The sequence below is a fragment of the Bombina bombina genome, chromosome 6 (genome assembly GCF_027579735.1).
Source record: "Bombina bombina isolate aBomBom1 chromosome 6, aBomBom1.pri, whole genome shotgun sequence".
NCBI classification, from domain to species: domain Eukaryota; kingdom Metazoa; phylum Chordata; class Amphibia; order Anura; family Bombinatoridae; genus Bombina; species Bombina bombina.
The window spans coordinates 1096556153-1096573995 of NC_069504.1; the positions used below are offsets into that span (position 1 = coordinate 1096556153).

General features: G+C 38.5%; 1 long non-coding RNA gene across 5 annotated transcripts in view; it reads left to right on the forward strand.

Annotated features, from left to right (window-relative positions):
- The window catches only part of LOC128664226 (uncharacterized), a 203423-nt gene that overhangs the window by 47316 nt on the left and 138264 nt on the right, over nt 1-17843 (forward strand). For all 5 annotated transcript variants that reach the window (XR_008402938.1, XR_008402935.1, XR_008402934.1 and 2 more), the window contains one exon: nt 5301-5365. This is a non-coding gene — a long non-coding RNA (uncharacterized LOC128664226). The remainder of the gene's footprint in view (nt 1-5300; nt 5366-17843) is intronic.

The following is a 17843-nucleotide window of genomic DNA, read 5'->3' on the forward strand; positions in this document are numbered from 1 at the left end:
CATACACATTGCCTATCATCTGTTGTACCACTCACTGGGAGCAATAGTAGCACATACACATTGCCTATCATCTGTTGTACCACTCACTGGGAGCAATAGTAGCACATACACATTGCCTATCATCTGTTGTACCACTCACTGGGAGCAATAGTAGCACATACACATTGCCTAGTATCTGTTGTACCACTCACTGGGAGCAATAGTAGCACATACACATTGCCTAGTATCTGTTGTACCACTCACTGGGAGCAATAGTAGCACATACACATTGCCTATCATCTGTTGTACCACTCACTGGGAGCAATAGTAGCACATACACATTGCCTATCATCTGTTGTACCACTCACTGGGAGCAATAGTAGCACATACACATTGCCTATCATCTGATGTACCACTCACTGGGAGCAATAGTAGCACATACACATTGCCTATTATCTGTTGTACCACTCACTGGAAGCAATAGTAGCACATACACATTGCCTATTATCTGTTGTACCACTCACTGGGAGCAATAGTAGCACATACACATTGCCTATCATCTGATGTACCACTCACTGGGAGCAATAGTAGCACATACACATTGCCTATTATCTGTTGTACCACTCACTGGAAGCAATAGTAGCACATACACATTGCCTATCATCTGTTGTACCACTCACTGGGAGCAATAGTAGCACATACACATTGCCTAGTATCTGATGTACCACTCACTGGGAGCAATAGTAGCACATACACATTGCCTAGTATCTGTTGTACCACTCACTGGGAGCAATAGTAGCACATACACATTGCCTATCATCTGTTGTACCACTCACTGGGAGCAATAGTAGCACATACACATTGCCTATCATCTGTTGTACCACTCACTGGGAGCAATAGTAGCACATACACATTGCCTATCATCTGATGTACCACTCACTGGGAGCAATAGTAGCACATACACATTGCCTATCATCTGTTGTACCACTCACTGGGAGCAATAGTAGCACATACACATTGCCTATCATCTGTTGTACCACTCACTGGGAGCAATAGTAGCACATACACATTGCCTATCATCTGATGTACCACTCACTGGGAGCAATAGTAGCACATACACATTGCCTATCATCTGTTGTACCACTCACTGGGAGCAATAGTAGCACATACACATTGCCTATCATCTGTTGTACCACTCACTGGGAGCAATAGTAGCACATACACATTGCCTATCATCTGTTGTACCACTCACTGGGAGCAATAGTAGCACATATACATTGCCTATCATCTGTTGTACCACTCACTGGGAGCAATAGTAGCACATACACATTGCCTAGTATCTGTTGTACCACTCACTGGGAGCAATAGTAGCACATACACATTGCCTATTATCTGTTGTACCACTCACTGGAAGCAATAGTAGCACATACACATTGCCTATCATCTGTTGTACCACTCACTGGGAGCAATAGTAGCACATACACATTGCCTATCATCTGATGTACCACTCACTGGGAGCAATAGTAGCACATACACATTGCCTATCATCTGTTGTACCACTCACTGGGAGCAATAGTAGCACATACACATTGCCTATCATCTGTTGTACCACTCACTGGGAGCAATAGTAGCACATACACATTGCCTATCATCTGTTGTACCACTCACTGGGAGCAATAGTAGCACATACACATTGCCTATCATCTGTTGTACCACTCACTGTAAGCAATAGTAGCACATACACATTGCCTATCATCTGTTGTACCACTCACTGGGAGCAATAGTAGCACATACACATTGCCTAGTATCTGTTGTACCACTCACTGGGAGCAATAGTAGCACATACACATTGCCTATCATCTGTTGTACCACTCACTGGGAGCAATAGTAGCACATACACATTGCCTAGTATCTGTTGTACCACTCACTGGGGAGCAATAGTAGCACATACACATTGCCTATCATCTGTTGTACCACTCACTGGGAGCAATAGTAGCACATACACATTGCCTATCATCTGTTGTACCACTCACTGTAAGCAATAGTAGCACATACACATTGCCTATCATCTGATGTACCACTCACTGGGAGCAATAGTAGCACATACACATTGCCTATCATCTGTTGTACCACTCACTGGGAGCAATAGTAGCACATACACATTGCCTATCATCTGTTGTACCACTCACTGGGAGCAATAGTAGCACATACACATTGCCTATCATCTGTTGTACCACTCACTGGGAGCAATAGTAGCACATACACATTGCCTAGTATCTGTTGTACCACTCACTGGGAGCAATAGTAGCGCATACACATTGCCTATCATCTGATGTACCACTCACTGGGAGCAATAGTAGCACATACACATTGCCTATCATCTGTTGTACCACTCACTGGGAGCAATAGTAGCACATACACATTGCCTATCATCTGTTGTACCACTCACTGGGAGCAATAGTAGCACATACACATTGCCTATCATCTGTTGTACCACTCACTGGGAGCAATAGTAGCACATACACATTGCCTATCATCTGTTTGTACCACTCACTGGAAGCAATAGTAGCACATACACATTGCCTATCATCTGTTGTACCACTCACTGGGAGCAATAGTAGCACATACACATTGCCTAGTATCTGTTGTACCACTCACTGGGAGCAATAGTAGCACATACACATTGCCTATCATCTGTTGTACCACTCACTGGGAGCAATAGTAGCACATACACATTGCCTAGTATCTGTTGTACCACTCACTGGGGAGCAATAGTAGCACATACACATTGCCTATCATCTGTTGTACCACTCACTGGGAGCAATAGTAGCACATACACATTGCCTATCATCTGTTGTACCACTCACTGTAAGCAATAGTAGCACATACACATTGCCTATCATCTGTTGTACCACTCACTGGGAGCAATAGTAGCACATACACATTGCCTAGTATCTGTTGTACCACTCACTGGGAGCAATAGTAGCACATACACATTGCCTATCATCTGTTGTACCACTCACTGGGAGCAATAGTAGCACATACACATTGCCTAGTATCTGTTGTACCACTCACTGGGAGCAATAGTAGCACATACACATTGCCTAGTATCTGTTGTACCACTCACTGGGGAGCAATAGTAGCACATACACATTGCCTATCATCTGTTGTACCACTCACTGGGGAGCAATAGTAGCACATACACATTGCCTATCATCTGTTGTACCACTCACTGGGAGCAATAGTAGCACATACACATTGCCTAGTATCTGTTGTACCACTCACTGGGAGCAATAGTAGCACATACACATTGCCTATCATCTGTTGTACCACTCACTGGGAGCAATAGTAGCACATACACATTGCCTATCATCTGTTGTACCACTCACTGGGGAGCAATAGTAGCACATACACATTGCCTATCATCTGTTGTACCACTCACTGGGAGCAATAGTAGCACATACACATTGCCTATCATCTGTTGTACCACTCACTGTAAGCAATAGTAGCACATACACATTGCCTAGTATCTGTTGTACCACTCACTGGGAGCAATAGTAGCACATACACATTGCCTATCATCTGATGTACCACTCACTGGGAGCAATAGTAGCACATACACATTGCCTATCATCTGTTGTACCACTCACTGGGAGCAATATTAGCACATATACATTACCTATCATCTGTTGTACCACTCACTGGGAGCAATATTAGCACATACACATTGCCTATCATCTGTTATACCACTCACTGGGAGCAATAGTAGCACAAGAACAGTGTGTCAGGAGCTCCATTAAATGGGTTTTCATGGGCGAGAAGCTGTACACAAGCTTCGGCTGGAGTCTAGAGCAGTGGAAATGTGTTTTCTGGATTGATTCATCACGATTCACTATTTGGCAGTCTGATAGAAGAATCTGGGCATGGAGAATGCTACCTACCAGAATGTACTGTAATGTTTGGTGCAGGAGGGATAATGGTCTGGATCTGTTTTTCTGGGTTTGTGCTAGGCCCTTTAGTTACAATGGAGGGTCATGTTAATGCAACAGGATATTAAGGCATTTTAAACAATTTGATGACCTCAACTGTACTGACCACTTGAACTGGAACACTGATTGCAAGCCAGACTTGTCCATCATCAGTGCCTGACCTCACAACTGCTGTTTTGGTTGAATAGGCACAAATTCCAACAGACACACTCCATAATCTTGTGGAAAACCTTACCAACATAGTTGAGGCCGCTATATCTGCAAAAGGGGGAGGGACAACTCCATATTAATGTCCGTGGTTTTGCAATGGGATGTCTAGCAAACTCGTATAAGTGTAATGGTCAGCTGATCATCAGCTCATTTGCAACAACATTTTCAAGTATAGGATAACTTAAAGGGACAGTAAACAGCTTTACATTGTTATATACAATGTGTAATTATGGATAGTAAAAGAACATTACAATATACATACATACATAAATTTTGACATTTTAGTCTGAAGATGATGGGTTTTCCAGTTCTAAGAACTCATAAGTGCACATGGCCAGCTTTACAAGTCTGATCCTGCTACATATCTGCCCCATATTGCCCCTTTTAATTGTGCACACACTGCACAATCATTTAAGAGAACAAGTTTATCGCCCATTTAAATTTAATTCAATTTCATTCACTATAAAATTCTCCCTGAATGCTAAACTATAGTGATATACAGGGCTGGAAAAATCCACTAGTCCCAGACAAGTAAATAAAATAGCAGTGGATCAGTAACTATTTCCCTCTGGACTAGTAACTTTGTCACCTAAATAATGCTGTAAAGTAAAGAAAAAAAGATTCAATCTAACTAGTAGGGGCATTTTAGTGGAGCAATTAAAAGCTTTCATTTGTTAGACAAACATTTGAACTGACACGTTCATAGTTGTGGTTGTTTTTATACCTTTTAAATTGTCTGTCACCTTCAGGTTCTCACTATTTGGCACGTTACTACGTCATATTCTTAGAAACTTCACAAAAGTATTCTTCTAGATACATTATTTTGTTCCAGTCTGAATCAGTCATTAGTTTTGAGTAAAATTCTGCAGAAAGTTTTGAATGTCTAAGAAATGATCTGATTTATGCCCAGGCCTTAAGGGTGCGTGAACTGCAGACATCTGTCAGACAAGCTGTAAAGAGTCTTATGATCTGAACATTTACACGTTGTTATTTTTTTTCTAAATACCAAAACTATAAAGTTAAATTATAAGTTATAGAGAAGTAAGAATTACATCCTAAATTAATGTGCAGTTTTGTTCCTCCAGCTCCCAGACAAACGTAACTTTAGCTTCTCTGTTTCAGACTACTTTCTTACCCCACTGAACAGAAGAGCAGAACAGGGAAGTGCGTTTGACGTGCAAAATAAGGTAAGTCCACCAGTCGTCAAATTCCAAGAACAGAGAAACTATCGAATCTATATGAGCTAAAGCTGAAATGTCACAGAAATGGTTAATGGGCCAGTGTCTCCATTTTTATGTGCAGTTTGCCCCCAGTTTACTACAGGGTGTGGTTCCTATCTGAACTGCTGGGAGAAAAACGGGTGTGAAATGAACCTAGATATATAATGTATAAGTCAATTGAAAGTAGGCTTCCCATCTGCCGTCCACAGAAATACTGGACAAGCTGTAGCTGACTGGACACTGTCAGGAAGTGGGTCACACTATGGCTCGCCAAAAGAGCTTTCATTTTGATCCCAGCGTGCATATTTCCACATATGAGCAGTTGTCTGCTAGTAACTTTCAAATTAATAATTTTTCCTCTTTAACGGTAACACAGGTACACAGAATTGATTTGACACCCTACCAGGAGCAAACAAAGAGCAGTGATTTAACACCCACATGACTGCCATAAACAATTTTGTTATGCTTTTTGGCTGCCAGTAACACACATAATAGTGTCATTATATTTCAGGTTCATATTTGTAATGTATAGAGGCATAGGAGACCTTTTACATTTAGCTGACACTCAGAGGACATTTAAGTGTCCATTATTTCTGTATAGATTTTACTAGACAACCTGCTAACATACTGAGCAGCTAGACCCTTTAATTCAAAGTCAATATGTTAGGTTCCAGGGCTCTCTCAAAACTAACTAAATAAATATAATGTAAATATTGAAATATTTTCCCTTAAAGTACAGTCTCTTTTGATTCCCATGCAAAATAAGTGTCTTAATTGTTCCTTCTCCGCTCTCCTGGTCACGTGATATAAACTGTTCCTTCTCCACTCTCCTGGTCACGTGATATAAACTGTTGCTTCTCTGCTCTCCTGGTCATGTGATATAAACTGTTGCTTCTCCGCTCTCCTGGTCATGTGATATAAATTGTTCCTTCTCCGCTCTCCTGGTCACGTGATATAAACTGTTCCTTCTCCACTCTCCTGGTCACGTGATATAAATTGTTCCTTCTCCGCTCTCCTGGTCATGTGATATAAACTATTCCTTCTCCACTCTCCTGGTCACGTGATATAAACTGTTCCTTCTCCACTCTCCTGGTCACGTGATATAAACTGTTGCTTCTCTGCTCTCCTGGTCAAGTGATATAAACTGTTCCTTCTCTGCTCTCCTGGTCACGTGATATAAACTGTTCCTTCTCCGCTCTCCTGGTCACGTGATATAAACTGTTTCTTCTCCGCTCTCCTGGTCAAGTGATATAAACTGTTCCTTCTCCGCTCTCCTGGTCACGTGATATAAACTGTTCCTTCTCCGCTCTCCTGGTCACGTGATATAATCTGTTCCTTCTCCGCTCTCCTGGTCATGTGATATAATCTGTTCCCTCTCCACATTCCTGGTCATGTGATATAATCTGTTCCTTCTCCGCTCTCCTGGTCACGTGATATAATCTGTTCCCTCTCCACATTCCTGGTCATGTGATATAATCTGTTCCTTCTCCACATTCCTGGTCATGTGATATAATCTGTTCCTTCTCCATATTCCTGGTCACATGATATAATCTGTTGCTTCTCTGCTCTTCCAGTTAAGTGATATAATGTTGTGACCAAACAGATCAATCAGGTAGCGTAAAACTCTTAGTTTGTCCTTGTGTCAGCAGTTACCAATTTAGCTCTATTCAATTAAAAACAGAACACTAACATTTCAACCTAAACTTTATCAAGGTGTGCTGTCAGTACTGTAACCTTTATTTTTGTGAACTGGTGCCGAACAATCTGTTGTAAACCGAGGACTAAACTGTATTTACAAAGAACATCTAACTTTTCTTCCCTTTTATTGTGAACTTGGAAGAGCTTTTATCCAACGTTGTCCCACTTCTTTAACACCAGAAAACAACTGAGGTCATTTTTAAGTTGCGAGAAAAAGTTAAATTGTATAACTTAATTTTCCACGTGAAGCCTGTTCATAAATAATCCCTTCAAGCGCTTACTAGCATTTCAGTGGTTCAGAGGAGAGCAGGGTGTAGCGACCATCTTGCATGACCTATACAGACCTCCACTAGCATATTATAAAACAAGTGGGAAATCATATAAATTCAGGGACATGCTGCTGAAATGTTTTCCCTTTTTCTTCTAATTGCCAAGTGTTGCGTTGTCTGAGAAGGTATTTTACACCCAGCTGCCAACTTAGAGTTCAGGTAATGTGGTGCATATGATGATCAGATAAGGGGGGGAAGGGTTAATGTCAAAGAGGTCTGCCCTACACCCCCTCACTCTGTCCCCCAAACAAAATTTTATAAAATCCACACAAATCAAATGCAGTTGGATCTGGCACTTTGGTTTAGGAATGACATTTGCCACTGAAAATGTGCAGATCATAATATTATAACTGAATATTGCATTTAATACTTAATTGGAGAGGATGAGCATAAGGGACATAAGATATATCATATACTAATATATTTGGACATTGCAATTACTTTGATAACATTCCTCTATATAATTACTTTTAAAAAAAATCTTTGTTTTCAAGATATAATGTGAGCGGGTAGTGTATGTTTTATCCCCCATTCAAGGCTACGTATTTAGCTACCTATAGTCAGCAGCCATCAATATATTTAAGGGAAAGGAGGAATTTAAGGGCTTGGTGACCTAAATGTTGAATTAGACATTAAATTAAGTGGGTATATTTATTTAAAAACCACAACACTTTATTTAACATTTATGCTCAAAAGACAAAACAATACGTGAACTTATAGTGGAGACTGTAAATGTGTGGGTATATCACTTCCACTACATATCCTAGTTTCATTGGTACATCCACCACAAATTAAAAACAGACAATTTAAAATAGGGGCTATGAGGCTAATTGTGAACACACGATGTGAGTATGTGTTTATTAGATTTATCAGTATATAGTATAAAGGCTTTAACTTTGTGTCTATCTATATTTCTGGATTTACCAGATTTCCTTATAGATATTAAAGCCTTTATTATTATCAAGTACGAGTGCTAACAGCTCTTATTGCATAGACTATACCAGGGTGATCTGTAACAAGTCACACATATATAACATATATATATCACTGTCAGTCTTAACAGTCCTTATTCCGAAATCATTAGATTTTTACGTCGCTATACTCTACTGGTCACTATCAGTCGACTGACTCAGTAGTTCATATGAAGGACTTGTAGTTTATATGAATGACTTAAGGAATAGTATTAATATAGATTATATCGGTACTGCTATATAGCCATAGTCAGCAGCCAATCAGAAGCTGGATACAACTATAAACTGTTCCGAAGCACGTATTAGGGTACCAACAAGGGTAAAAGATGTAAATTCTGACATTTTAAGGCATTAAGTGCTGAATCTCACAAGAGTACATGTGAGCCTATGCTAAGTTACAATATTGATGGTGGTAAGCATGCATGGGTGTGCTTCTGAGATAAAACACCCGTTTACATGAGACCTTGTCATTCACATCATGTTTATGTGTGTTTTCTAAATGTTTACGCACATTTGCTGCCTCTGATTGGATATTGGTTAAAAGTAGGTAAGGGGTAAATTATTATTATTATGTATTTGTAGAGCACCAACCGATTCTGCAGCTCTATAAACATATATATATATATAATATACATTGAGTTTAAGAGGCAAATTATACACCAGATGGGTGGTCAGAAGGACATCCTAAGAGTTGTCAACTGTTGTAGATCACTTTTCAAGAAGGTGATTTACAGGATAGCTGGGCTTGTAAACTTCGATGCTAAGGGGATGCAAGGGACTGACAAAGAAAGGATAGGAAAGGTTAGCGTACATGGTACATATCTCTGTATAGTAGCGCCTTTAACCCTTTAACTGCACATGACTACAAGTCACCACACAATGCTTTTAACATGGCGACCACCAAGCCCTGGAAGTGCCAGGTAGCTGCACAGTACTTAAAGGGACAGTTTACTCAAAAATGTTCTCCTCTTTAATTTGTTCCCAATGATCCACTTTATCTGCTGGATTGTATTACATTTTTTACAAGTATTTCCATTACCCTTATATTGGCATTTGAAATAGCATATTTAGCCTGTGGTATCCCCACCCATCCTGAAAGTGTTTGGCCTCAAGGCCAAGCTGTGTTAACACAGCCAGCAGAAGAAATTACACTCCCAGTGGGTTACAGAATTGATAAAGTAATACAATGTTAATTTTCCATTGTTCTCTCCAAGTATTGGTGATTGGTTTATGGACAGATATAAGATAAAGAAACGGGTATATGTACACAATGTGATAAAGTAATGAGATCTGATTATACCTACAATCTCAACCCATTTTATTAGGTTGTGGCTTCAGAACACAAAATCAGCTAATTCATATACACAAATAAGCTTTAAAAAAGCAAATCTCATACGTTTTATACAGCTGGTAAAAAAAAGTTATCGGAAACACATTAAGGGAAAATCTATTTTATAGTCTACTGTCCCTTTAAGGGAGCTGGATTGGGGTTAAGTATTTAATCTCAGTTCCCTTAAATCCTAGAAAACCCCAAAGACCCACTGTTTTAAAGGTAATCGGCATGTGTCTTGGGGGTTAAAGTATGAGCACAATTTTTTTTAAAAATACACATATACACTTATGTAACATAAAGGCCTAGATATCCTATATCTCCTTGTTTTAAGCCCAGAAGTCCCTCTTTAAAATAAAGCCCCTATATGTTTTAATAGCCAGGTTATCACTGTGGTAAGAGTGACTATAGAGTTTAGGAGAAAAAAACACACACAATTAAAATTTTAATAAAAATATACATTTATTTCTCATATTTTGTTATACAGTTCTCACATGTCCTTACATATACATTAAATAACGCAATAGTTAGAATCTGTTGGGCTAGGCTAAATATATATATATATATATATATATATAAGTTTCTAAATGAAACATTTCCTAGAGTGGGGGTTAAATGTGAGCCGCATCCAGAAACGCCAAAACAGCTCAGCACAGAGGTGAAAATGGCTCAGCACTTAAGGGGTTAAGGAATGCTTGGTGACAATCAGGGAGGAGTCCTGCAGGTGAGAATGTGAGGAGTTAACAAGGTAAATGATATGCAAGTATCATAAATTATATTGTTTAAAGGTTTTTTTTTACTTCAATTATATTCGAATTGAAATATATCATATTATATGATTTATGTCCCTTATTCTGAGAATATATTGCGCAGCACAGGTGTTATACTAGTTTAAATAAATTATTCCATGCAGGGAAAGCTAAAATAAAAAAAATACTACTTAAATTAATAATGAGTTTAAATTTGTTGTACTGTTGTATTTAAAATGCCTGTGCCCCTGAACATTGTTATTTATGCTACATGGATGATGAATAACAGCCATATTCATTATGCAGCAAAGAGTATGAATTGCGGCAGCTGAGGACTGATAGCTGTTTATTTAGCAAAGTGTGACCTTCTGGTTTCCATTTGTAATCCTATTTCCACCAGCATCATTTCATAAACAGAGAGGTGGACGAAGCGAATATATTAAAGATGAAATGTTTTCGCGAAGAGCCCTCGCTTGTGCAAAAGCAGCCTCTTCCCTTAGCGGTTTGGTGCTTTTTACTCAGGTTAAGGCTGCATATTTTCCTGTCTCTTGGGACTGACACACAGCCTCCTATTATGTCTTACTAAATGCACTGACAGCCTGCAAAGATACACTGAATGCTGTGTCTGCAGAGGACAGGAATATGTCTCAATTTTCCAGCAAGCTATACCTAATGGGCAAAATAATAGTCTGAGCTATCGAATGACTCTGCAAAAAGTATTCTCGCTTTGTTAAAGGAAATGTCACAAAACTGATTTGAAGTGATGTAAAGGAAAAACAAAAGCTAAATTTCCTTGTCAAGAAAAGTCAGCTTTCAGAAATAGTGACTTGTAGCTTGACTCAGGGTGTGGGGTTTCAGCCACAGGAGACACTGATACCTTATATTCATATCTATTGTGTGCTGGATAACCTGAAAGGTAAAAACCATTGCATGACGTCATTTTATTAAAATCTTCAGGAAAAAGTAAAATTCCTATTGCTTTCTAATGAGAGCACACATTGAATTATACATATCTTGGGCTTACATTGAGTGCATCAGGAAGCTTTAAACTGGCCAACAAAACACTGCAAGAAAAAGCCCTTAGAGCCTTCTATGTAATCAAGAAGCCATTAGCCAGTCTAAGACCTCCTGCAAAATTGTTACTTAACTCCTTAACAACCAGCGCCGTACTCTGTACAACGCTGGTCATTATGCCCTTAAGGACCAGCTTCGTACCATATACGTCGCTGCAGTCCTGGTCTTCTCTCTGCTGCGATCTCGCTAAAAATAGCAAGATCGCACTATTTCTGCATGCCCCAATGAGTGGGGCACTGCATAAATAGATTTGCAGAGTTACCGATGCAGAGGGCGGGGGCGGTGGCGCGCACATACATTAGGTTCACAGAGGGAGAGTAAGTTAGAGGGAAATACATTTTTGTAAAGGGATCGGGGAGGGGGGTATTGAGGGGGCAGCTACCCTACAGAATTTTTTTTTAAGCAAACTGGGTACTGGCAGACAGCAGCCAGTACCCAAGATGGCAGCAAATAGGTAGAGGGGGAGGGTTAGAGAGCTGTATGGGGGGGATCAGGGAGGTTGGGGGCTATGAGGGGCTCCATCCCTGCAGATTAAATATAAAAAAAATAATAAAATAAAGCCAGTACTTAAGATGACGGTGACAATTGTGAGGTGGGGGAGGGAAGAGAGCTGTTTGAGGGGGGTCAGGGAGGGATCAGGGGGTAGGATGCATCAGGTGGGAGGCTGATCTCTACACTAAAGCTAAAATTAACCCTACAATCTACCTAATTAACCCCTTCACTGCTGGGCATAATACAAGTGTGGTGCCCAGCGGCAATTAGCTGCCTTCTAATTACCAAAAATCAATGCCAAAGCCATATATGTCTGCTATTTCTGAATAAAGGGGATCCCAAAGAGGCATTTACAACCATTTGTGTCATAATTGCACAACCTGTTTGTAAATAATTTCAGTGATAAACCTAAAGTTTGTGAAAAAGTTAGTGAAAAAGTTAACAATTTTTTTATTTGATCACATTTGGCAGTGAAATGGTGGCATGAAATATACCAAAATGGGCCTAGATCAATACTCTGGGTTGTCTACTAAATAAAAATATATACATGTCAAAGGTTATTCAGGGATTCCTGACAGATATCAGTGTCCCAATGTAACTATCACTAATTTTGAAGAAAAAAATGTTTTGGAAATAGCAAAGTGCTACTTGTACTTATTGCCCTATAACTTGCAAAAAAAGCATAGAATATGTAAACATTGGGTCTTTCTAAACTCTGGACAAAATTTAGAAACTATTTAGCATTGGTGTTTTTTGGTGGTTGTAGATGTGTAACAGATTTTGGGGGTCAAAGTTAGAAAAAGTGTGTTTTTTTCCATTTTTTCCTCATATTTAAAAATAAATAAATAAGTAAATTATAATATATGACAAAAATAATGGTATCTTTAGAAATTCTGTTTAATGCCAAAAAAAATGTATATAATATGTGTGGGTACAGTAAATGAGTAAGAGGAAAATTACAGCTAAACACAAACACCGCAGAAATGTAAAAACAGTAAGAAATTGAAAAATGGTCTGGTCCTTAAGGCGTTAAAGTATTTGAAAGCACCACTGTAACAATCCTGCTGTATGGTTGTGAGGTCTGCGGTCCAACACTGACCCAGAACTACCAAGAATGGGACAAAACTATCACAGTTCTGTAAATAATATGCACTGCTGCTTCACAGGAGCACAGAGCAAAGCTGGGGAGCTTCCCACTGCTGCTACCAATGCAAAAAAGGGTGTACAAATTGTAGTGTCATCTCACATATAATGACATAGAGGTGCACTGGCCACTGGGAGGAACTGACACAGCAGCAGAGCAAGCTGGAGTGTTACAGGTCTTTACCGATATTATACAAACTAGCTGAGTGTCTCACAAGTGTCACCAACCCAAAGCACAGACAGACACTCACTAAATACAGAATCTTTGTCAACCAGCTGGAAATAGAGACTGGCAGATATCAGACAAAATGGAGGCCCGAGAAGCCATACAATAAGTGTGACTGCGGGGACATAGAGACTTCACTTCCTCTTGTACTGTACAAGATACAAACTCTTAAGGGATAAATACTTCCCAGAAATAACAAAAGAAATAAACGACTTCCCACAGATGTCTGAACTAGAAAAACTACATATATTTTTAGAAGAAAAGTATGAAACAGACTGTCACATGATCAATACTCCCAATCAGAATACATGGCATTTTAACATATTTATCCCACTATAATCCTATGTGATAATCTGATATTTATCTGTTTTTGTTGTAAGATATTACTTTGACAACACAGCTCCATGCAATATAGGGCTATAAAATATTAGAAATGGGCATTCAGCAGTTTTGTTCACTACCTACCAAAGGCAGAAGTAGGAGGTTGCTTTAGATATTCAGCTCTTTTTTGGAGTCTAATATCCTCTTGTGCAAGTGAAAATCACTAAGATCTGTGCAAATCCAGATCTTATTGTGTATTACTTGCACAGGAGGATATTCCACTCCGAAAGGAGCTGAATACCAAATGCAACCTCCTACTTCAGTGAACGAAACTACGGAATGACCATTTCTATGAAATAGGAAACAGACAGCCAGATTACGAGTTTGGCGTTATGAGTGAAAAAGCATCGTTATGGCCCATAACAATGCTTTTTGCCTACCGCTGCTATTACAAGTCTTGTCAGAATAGCTGTACCGCACACTTTTTTGGCCGTCACGCAACGTCAGTACCGCAACTGGGTAAAATGGAAACTTTTGTTTTATCTGAATCATAAAAGTAACATTTTTACTTCCTTGTACCTTTAACTCTAAATATGCTCAGGAGCGTGCCAGTGCATTGAGGACTATATGGCCTCAAAGTTTTCAACAGAGGCAGAACTACCATTGCAGTGGCACCAGGGCCCATAGCAATCAGTCTACACATAAGTGCGCCTTTTATCAGTTCATGCTGTATCTATGTAACTACAGAATAATTATACAGTAATTGCGCTTCCTTAGTACAAATCTGCACCAGGGCCCTTTGTTGAGTAAATCTGCTACTGGTTTTCAACAATGTATAATATTGTCTCAAACATTATTGCAAACATGGCTGTCGTGTGGTGTTTAAGACAAGTTCATGCTCCTGAGCCTAACTCAGTATGCTGTTCAACAAAGGATATCATGTGAGCAAAGTAAATTTGATGACGGAAGTAAATTGAAAAGCTTTTTAAAACGACATGCTCTATCTGAATCATGATATTTTAATGTTGACCTTAAATAAAATTCATTAAAGGACAGTATAATTGCATAATTAACAAGTACATAATAAAAATACAATGTATCATGTGACAGACATCAGCCAATCACAGACTAGTATATGTTTACCCTGCGAGCTTGTGCACATGCTCAGTAGGATTTTGTCCCCCAGAGAGTGTTTATATAACAAGATTGTGCAAAATTTGATAATGGAAGTAAATTGGAAAATGACTTAAAATGACATGCTCTTTTTGAATCATAAAATTGTATTTTGACTTGTGTCCCTTTAATTGCAGAATATTTTGATTGTTAGCTAATTGCATCCCAGTACATGGAAGCCAAGAGTGAAAAAGTGATTCTTTAAAGGGTGGGGTGGGGGGGGGGAACTAACGTTTTCTACGATATCTGAAATATCCGACCCTGGGGATTACAACAGTGAGAAACTCTTTATGACAGGAGCAAACCTTTGGCACAAAAGGATAGGAAATTGAAAATTGATTTAAAAGGTTTTTTTCTTGAGCTTTTGCTGTTGTATTAATGCACATCCGGTACAAGATTACTGTTAAAACAAAACCTTATACCTTGTTGAAATGAATGCTTTATGGTCCCCTCAGCACTGGAACATACACGCGCGTACACATCTGGAAGTAAAAAAAGACTCCTATTTAACCACTTTATCGCCAAAGTCAAATTAAACTGTAGTGATACAGACAGGCCATGCAATTGTATCTGTTATCAACTCTGCATTACTCAGAGGTAGACTCAAGGGCAGCAATGCACTACTGGGAGCTAGCTGAGTACCATCACGAGAGCCAATGACAAGAGGCATATATGTGCAGTTACCAGCTAGCTCCCAGTAATCTATTGTTAATATTGAGCCTACCCAGGCATACTTTTCAACAAAGGATACCAAGAGAATGAAGCAAATTTGATTATAAGTAATTTCGAAAGTTGTTTAAAATTGCTTGCACTATCTGAATAATGAAAGTTTAATTTTGACTTTGCTTTCCCTTTAAGATCTCAATTAGTGCAATTAAAAAAAAGCTATAATTAAAGGGGCATTAAACTCAAAATTGTATTTGCCATAAAAGAAGTAAAAAGAAGTATGATAAACAAAATTCCAGAGGCTTTTCAAGTGATGTGTACCTCGCCTGCAAAACAATGCATAGTTTACAAAAAAATAGTTTTAATTCATTTCTTTTGCAAGTTATTTTAATGCATGGATAAAAAAAATAATAAACTTGAATGTCGTTTAACAAGTACTGGGGTAAAACTGACTTAGGATTTGATATTTTTTTTCTATAGATTCTAAGCTATTTCAAACATTGACATTTATGACCGTACGTTTATTGAAATCTCTGTATTTAATTAATGAAAATATTTGCATAACGTTTACCTGCAATTGGTGGTTAATTGGATTGTCAAGAAGTCTTAACATTCTTGATCTAGTAATGACATTCACTAAAACATTATTTGGGCTTTGAATGTTGTCAGTAATAATCAATTGTGCATTGTTTCTGTAACTAAGGGATGTACTATCAGCGCTGCGGAATCTGTTGGCGCTCTACAAATACCTGATAATAATAAAATAATAATAATACTATACAAAAAATAGGGCCCATGCCTGGTGTCAACCTCAGAGCTTTCACGGACGCTGGTTAGTGGGTACCCACTATATATTACTTGTCTGTCAATTAAGCTCGTACATGGGAATGTACCTTTTTTTTTTTTTTTTAAATATTAACAATGTCCTTTGCAACAGTAGCATACAGCTGACTTGGATGTCCCTTTAAATGTTTAAAAGCACATAAAACACCTGCAGTGAAAGCTTTCTGAATAGATTAACACCTTATTTGCCACCATTTTTCCCCTGACGGTCAATTTCCCCCCCCTACTTGCTTTGTTTCTGAATAGACAAGTCCTGCTGCAGTCATTTGTTGAATTGTCAAAGCTTGCATCGTTTTGCTGTTTCTTATTTTATCACCTCTGCCCATGCCAGTCCGGGACAGATATGCAGCAGGGTTAGGCTTGTGAAGTATGCAGTTTTCCAGGTCTGAGAATTGGAAGTGAAAACCCACAATTATCAGGACTAAATTACAGGAAAAGGGGGCAAAATAAATTAAAGTATGTTGCAAAAGTTGTTTTTTTTCTTTTACTACACATAATTGAAGGGTCATAAACCCAAAATGTTCTTTCATTATTCAGGTAGAGTATGCAATTTTAAACAAATTTTCAATGTACTTCTATTATATAATTTGCTTTGTTTTCTTCATATCTTTGTTGAAAAAGCATACCCAGGTAGACTCAGGAGTAGCCAAGCACTACTGGGAGCTAGCTTCTGGTTGGTGGCTGCACATATATGCCTCTTGTCATTGGCTCACTTGGTGTGTTCAGGTAGCTCCCTGAAGTGCATTGATGCCCTTCAACAAAGGATACCAAGAGAATGAAGAAAAATTGATAATAGAAGTAAATTGGAAAGTTGTTTAAAATTGTATGTTGTATCTGAATGCTGATATGCAAAAATGTTACAATCATCTCTGTGTAAAATGTATCCAACTAAATAAGGAAACAATAATTTAAACATGAAAGAAAAAAAATATTTAACAACGAGCAAACATTTACTAATATTTTAGTTCAGACTGTTTGCTTTTTACATATATTTTTTTCTTTCCAGAACGCTACTAGTTATTATCTGTTAGCCAGAAACTCATCACATATATTAAGAATATGTTATCTTTGCCAACTCATATGTTATTTTACAGAAAAGATTGTTTCCTAACGAAACATATACACGTATGCTAGCGTCATGTCTTTTTCGCTAACAAACATGCTGTCTTTTAGGAAAGATTGTTTTTAACAGAACATACACACATTTGCTAGTTTTTTAGCTGAGAAATGATTATACAGGGTTTTAAGGTTTTCTATTAATATTGTTAAAAACAGTGCTGATTAAAAGAAAATGTTTTGTATTGACGAATTAATTAAGGTTTCCATTGGAGCCGTTTTGTTTCACACACATGTATTTAATGATGTCCAATTCAATGAATTGTATTCAGTTTGTACTGCCTGAGGAAACGACCAGATCTTTGGGTCGAGAA